The sequence below is a fragment of the Hoplias malabaricus genome, unplaced genomic scaffold (assembly GCF_029633855.1).
Source record: "Hoplias malabaricus isolate fHopMal1 unplaced genomic scaffold, fHopMal1.hap1 scaffold_248, whole genome shotgun sequence".
Taxonomy (NCBI): Eukaryota; Metazoa; Chordata; class Actinopteri; order Characiformes; family Erythrinidae; genus Hoplias; species Hoplias malabaricus.
The window spans coordinates 38,880-45,000 of NW_027101037.1; the positions used below are offsets into that span (position 1 = coordinate 38,880).

General features: G+C 60.3%; 1 non-coding gene and 1 pseudogene across 1 annotated transcript; both read left to right on the forward strand.

Annotated features, from left to right (window-relative positions):
* The first annotated feature begins 4,117 nt into the window (after positions 1–4,117).
* Positions 4,118–4,271, forward strand: LOC136684315 (5.8S ribosomal RNA). The gene has a single exon (XR_010799645.1). It is a non-coding gene; the product is annotated as a 5.8S ribosomal RNA (ribosomal RNA).
* Positions 4,272–4,543: 272 nt separating this feature from the next.
* LOC136684313 (28S ribosomal RNA) overlaps positions 4,544–6,121 on the forward strand; it is a 4,392-nt pseudogene continuing 2,814 nt past the window's right edge.

Consider the following 6,121-nt stretch of genomic DNA (forward strand, 5'->3'; position numbering starts at 1 on the left):
ACTTCCCTGGGCACCGGGGGGTCGAACGTATGAGGATTGTCCCCCTTTTTAAACCCATAAATTTGCCCGTGCGCGAGTCGACGGGGCCGCGTAACCCCCCGAGGCGTTGGCCGGCGGTCATCCGCCGGTCCGTGGGATCTCCCGACCTTTCCCCTCCTTTGAGCGGGACGTGGGAGCGCACCACCGGGCCCCCGGCTGGAAACGGCCGGAGGCAAAGAGCGCATTAGAGGTGACACGGATCGGTCTTCCACAGACCGCGGCTGGAAGTTCGCAGGGTCGGCCTACGGGATCCGACCCTTCGTCTTCTTAAACGCAGACTTCCGTAGGCTCCGGGGGGCGAAACCGTAAACCTTTGCCGACCTCCTCGCACTGCGAGGGGGCCAGGATTTGCGGCTTGTCCGCGTATCGGTCCTACCAAGGACCGCGGCTGGAAGTTCGGTGGTGAGCCCTCGACCTTACGAGATTGAGGGCAAAACCCTTCGTCTTCTGAACATCAGACGGCTCCGGTGGTGGCGTACCGTAAAAACCTATGCCGACTTCCTCGCGCTTTGAGGGGGCCAGGATTCTCTTCCATTCTCTTCCCTTAACGGCTGTCCTTCACGGCCGTTCGAGCTCGGTATACGCGGAGCACCAGGGGCAGGCTTCTAAGCCTAAATACAGTGCTTAGAGCGATCCTCCCCACCTTGTGCTCCCAGCCTCCATGGCTCGTGGATGCCCGTAAGAGGCATGTCCGCTTGTCCAGAACGGTTCCGAGGGGGACTTAGTCGGCCGGTCGATCCAACAGTAGGTCCGTTCAACGTCCGCGTCGGTGGTGCCTTAGGGTCGGGATCCGTTTGAGGGAAGGACCCGGCCCCTAGCCTGCACCGTCCGGGCGAGAATCATACGTTTTCCAAGTTGCCAAGTCGATTGCAGACCCCCACAGCGGGGTCGCGTTCGATCCTCTTCGCTGGTGTCCCCTGAGATCACTCTCACGGGCTCCATGCGCCCCCTCTCTTTCCCCGTCCGGGGTTTGAGATCCAAGGGGGGTCGGTCTGGTTGATCCTGCCAGTATTATATGCTTGTCTCAAAGATTAAGCCATGCAAGTCTAAGTACACACGGGTTTTGGTACAGTGAAACTGCGAATGGCTCATTAAATCAGTTATGGTTCCTTTGATCGCTCCACACGTTACTTGGTATAACTGTGGTAATTCCAGAGCTAATACATGCAAACGAAGCGTTGGAAGGGTTCTGGGGGTCGGCGTGAAATGCTCTCCCGGCCCCTGTCCCCCGGATACGTGCATTTATCAGAACCGAAAAACCCTCCCGGCTCCGGTCGGGTCGCTTTGGTGACTCTAGATAACCTCTGGCCGATCGTTAAGCCCTCCGGGGCGGCGACGTATCATTCGAGTGTCTGCCCTATCAACTTTCGACGGTAGGCTACGTGCCTACCGTGGTGACCACGGGTAACGGGGAATCTGGGTTCGATTCCGGAGAGGGAGCCTGAGAAACGGCTACCACTTCCAAGGAAGGCAGCAGGCGCGCAAATTACCCATTCCCGACACGGGGAGGTAGTGACGAAAAATATCGATGCGGGTCCTATGATCCTGTGGAGCGTAATCGAAATGAACTCAATCTATGTCCGTGAGTGATGACCCATTGGAGGGCAAGTCTGGTGCCAGCAGCCGCGGTAATTCCAGCTCCAATAGCGTATGCTAAAGTTGCTGCAGTTAAAAAGCTCGTAGTTGGATGTGGGGACAGGTCTCGGATCCCCTGTACTGTCCGGGATGGCGTGGGGAGCTCCTTCGGGGGTGACCCCCTGTCTCTGGGTGGATGTTGGGACCTGGTCCCTACCCGCCGGTGTCCTCTGCTCGCCGGCCGCGGAGAAGCCCTTAGCTGGGTACTTCACTGCGGTGCACGGTGGGTTGGAGGGTCCGGAGCGTTTACTTTGAATAAAGCAGAGTGCTCAAAGCAGGCCGACACGTGCCATGTCTGACTGAGCTAGGAATAATGGAATAGGGCCCTTCCGCGGGGCTTCGGGGTCTCTCCTTCGGGACGGCTGGTCGTTCCGGAGTGGGGCTCCGGGGCTTCCACGGTCCTATTTCGTGGGTTTTAAGGACCGAGGGCAATGATTAAGAGGGACGGCCGGGGGCATCCGTACCACACCGATAGAGGTGAAATTCGTTGACCGGTGTGGGACGAACGAAAGCGAAAGCATTTGCCAAGAATGTTTTCATTAATCAAGAACGAAAGTCGGGGGAGCGAAGACGATCAGATACCGTCGTAGTTCCGACCGTAAACTATGCCGACCCGCGATCCGGCGGCGTGAGGCTAGCGACCATGACCCGCCGGGCAGCGTGAGGGAAACCACGAGTCTTTGGGCTCTGGGGGGAGTACGGTTGCAAAGCTGAAACTTAAAGGAATTGACGGAAGGGCACCACCAGGAGTGGAGCTTGCGGCTTAATTTGACTCAACACGGGGAATCTCACCCGGCCCGGACACGGTAAGGATTGACAGATTGATGGCTCTTTCTTGATTCTGTGGGTGGTGGTGCATGGCCGTTGGGAGTTCGTGGAGCGATTCGTCTGGTTAACTCCGATAACGGACGAGACCCTGTGCCTTAAAAAGTTACACGGCCCTCCCTTGGGTCCCTGTGGGGGCTTGCGGCCCGAGGGGTTCGTCGGTCGGTGGCCGAACTTCTTAGAGCGATCCGGGGCAAGGCAAAGCCGTATGAGATTCGGGGCCATAACAGGTCTGTGATGCCCTTAGACGCCCGGGGCCGCACGTGAGTTACACTGGCTGGTTCAGCATGTGCATCCATCCTATGCCGAAAGGCCTGGGCAATCCTATGAACGCCTTCCCCGCTGGGGATAGGGGATTGTAACTTTTCCCCTTGAACGAGGAATTCCAAGTAGTCGCGGGTCACCAGCCCGCGTCGATTAAGTCCCTGCCCTTTGTACACACCGCCCGTCGCTACTACCGATTGGATGGCCTGGTGAGGTCCTCGGACCATCTCCGAGGTGCCCCTTTACCGGGGGGTTGCCTCGTTGAGGTGGGAAGTCGATCGAACCTGGGCATCTAGAGGGAGTAAAAGTCGTAACAAGGTTTCCGTAGGGGAACCTGCGGAAGGATCATTAACGGTGACCTGGCCACGGCCGGTTGTCGAGTCGGACTCGAGAGGCCAAACCTCCCCCGGCGGGTACCTTCAAGGTATGGACCGCAGAAGCCTCGTACCTTTCGTCGTCGGCCGACGTGAGTCTCTCCCCCTCCGGGTGGGTGGACGTAGCGAGCCGGCTTCGGAACTCGGGGTTATGCGAGGACCGCCTTAGGTGCATAGGTACCCCGGTCCGCCCCCCTCGTTCGCGGGGGGGAGAGTGGCGCCGGAGCCGCCCGCCGGGTCGTTAAACCAACCATTGATCGTTGAAGGCTTGATTGTGCGTGCGCGAGTCAAAGGGGCTTACTCACCCCCAGGGCGTTGGCCGGTGCTCGCCGGCCTCGGTGGGATCTCCCTGAACCCATCCCCCCGGCACAGGGGGTGGTGGTGGACGGGAGCGTACCGCCGGGCGAAACTCTTTCCCCTCACGGGGTTGGAGCGGAGCTTAAGAGCGCATGCAAATACCCCGATGTTGGCTTCGCAGAGACGGACCGTATAATAGTCTAAGGCCGGTGCGCGAGTTGAAGGGGCCTCACGAACCCCGGATGCGTTTAAACACCCGAAGGAGACGGCCGGTGCCCGCCGGTCCTGACTAGGTGGGATCTACCCAGCGCCTTCCCCTAAGCGGGGGACTTGGGAGCGTACCACCGGGCCTCGCTCATACCCTCCGGGGTGGAGAGCTTGGCTTTGAGCGCACGCCTGAATGCCTTAGACCGGGACCCGTAACGCAGCGAACCAAACCCTGGGCCTCGCCGGGAACGGTGGGGCCTAGACCCGGTCTCCTAAACCACGTAAGTCTCGGGCACCTACTCGGGCGATCGTCCCCCGGGCCGTAACTCCTCGGTCCGGTGGTGACGCCCAGGTTCAATGACCTTCCCCCCTCCACGGGGGGGAAGGCACCCGGCTTGAAATATTGTCAAACGTTGTCTCGTGTTCGAATGGCTTCCTTCGCCCGGCCTGTAACGGGCCGGGCACAAACCTCATACAACTCTTAGCGGTGGATCACTTGGCTCGTGCATCGATGAAGAACGCGGTAACCTGCGTTAAATAATGTGAATTGCAGAACACAGATCATCGATATTTCGAACGCACATGGCGGCCGCGGGGGTCCATCCCGCGGCCACGCCTGTCTGAGGGTCGGTTTACCCATCGATCGGTCTTCCTAGACCGCGGCTGGGAGTTCGCAGGGCCTCCACCTCGGACGGCCCTTCGTCTCCCTAAACCCAGACTCGGGCCTTAAACCCGACGTGTGGCGAGAGCTCCGGACGTAGGGAGAGCCATTAGGTCCGGGTCCAATCCGTCATAGTCTCTCCCCGCTGGGCTCTCCGCCGCCGTCGGAGAGTGGGTACCGTAACACGGCGAGCGGCCGGGGGGTTCGCGCCCCCCGCGCCCCGCAAAACAGTCTCGTAGTGCGACCTCAGATCAGACGAGACAACCCGCTGAACTTAAGCATATCAGTAAGCGGAGGAAAAGAAACTAACAAGGATTCCCCTAGTAGCGGCGAGCGAAGAGGGAAGAGCCCAGCGCTGAATCCCACTTTCCCCTGACCGGGGTGGGCCGGGAAATGTAGCGTACGGAAGTCCGTTTGGTCTCGGTGCGGACGCGGGACCAAGTTTTGCAAGGAAGTGTCTTCCGCAGATGGTGAAGGCCCGGTATTGTCCCGCATCCCGCCGGGTAGATCGGGCTTCCCGGAGTCGAGTTGCTTGTGAATGCAGCTCAAAGTGGGTGGTAAACTCCATCTAAGGCTAAATACCGGCACGAGACCGATAGCGAACAAAGTACCGTGAGGGAAAGTTGAAAGCAGTACTTTGAAGAGAGAGTTCAAGAGAGCGTGAAACCGTTGAGAGGTAAACGGTCGGGGGACCGAGAAGACCCCCCCGGGGGATTCAGCCGGGCGGACGGCCCGCGCTCGTGTGGTTCCGTGGCTCGGAGGCGAGTTCATCCGGGCGAGAGTGGGGGCGACCCCACTCCCTGCTCGGCCCTGAGCTTCGCCTCTCGACTTCGGGCCTCTCGGGCGTACGAAGGCTCGGCCCGTCAGGTGTACTTCCCCCCGCGTGGTGGGTGAGTCGCGACCGGCTCCGGTTAGGCTTGGAAGGGCCCGAGGGTGAAGGTAGGTCCGTCCGGAGAAGGGAGCCCCACGTGGCCCCCGGACACGGGCGTTCCGCTACAGCCCCTCGCTCCGACTTCGCCGATAACGCCGGGGCCGCGGAGTAATGTCCTTTCCGCGTTTTCCCCTCCTTCGGGATGGGGATGGGGCCCCCCCCTGATCGTTCGGACGAAAGCGGGCCGGTTGGGCTGTCCTCAGCCCCGGGCTAGGCCCGCTACGGCAATACGGGGGGTGATCCAGGCCCACAGCCAAAACGCCTAAGGTCAGCGGCTAAGTTCGGACCCCGACCGACCCGTCTTGAAACACGGACCAAGGAGTCTAACGCGTATGCGAGTCAAAGGGGCTTGAACCCCGGAGGCGCAACGAAGGTGAAGGCCGGCGCGCGTCGGCTGAGGTGGGATCTGATGCACCCCGTCAATGTTTGGGTTGACAGCGCACCACCGGCCTGCTCTCCACCGAGTGGAGAGTGGAGCAAGAGCATACGCGGTGGTACCCGAAAGATGGTGATCTATGCCTGGGCAGGGCGAAGCCAGGGGAAACCCTGCGTGGAGGCCCGTAGCGGTCCTGACGTTCAATTCGGTCGTCCGACCTGGGTATAGGGGCGAAAGACTTAACGAACCATCTAGTAGCTGGTTCCCTCCGAAGTTTCCCTCAGGATAGCTGGCACCAGACTCAGTTTTATCCGGTAAAGCAATGATCATAGGCTGCGGGGCCGAAATGGCCTCGTCCTACCCTCAAACTTTAAATGGGTAAGAGGCCCGGCTCGCAGGCTTGGAGCCGGGCATCGAATGATGGTGCCAAGTGGGCCACTTTTGGTAAGCAGAACTGGTGCTGCGGGATGAACCGAACGCGCGGGTTAAGGCGCCCGACGCGACGCTCATCA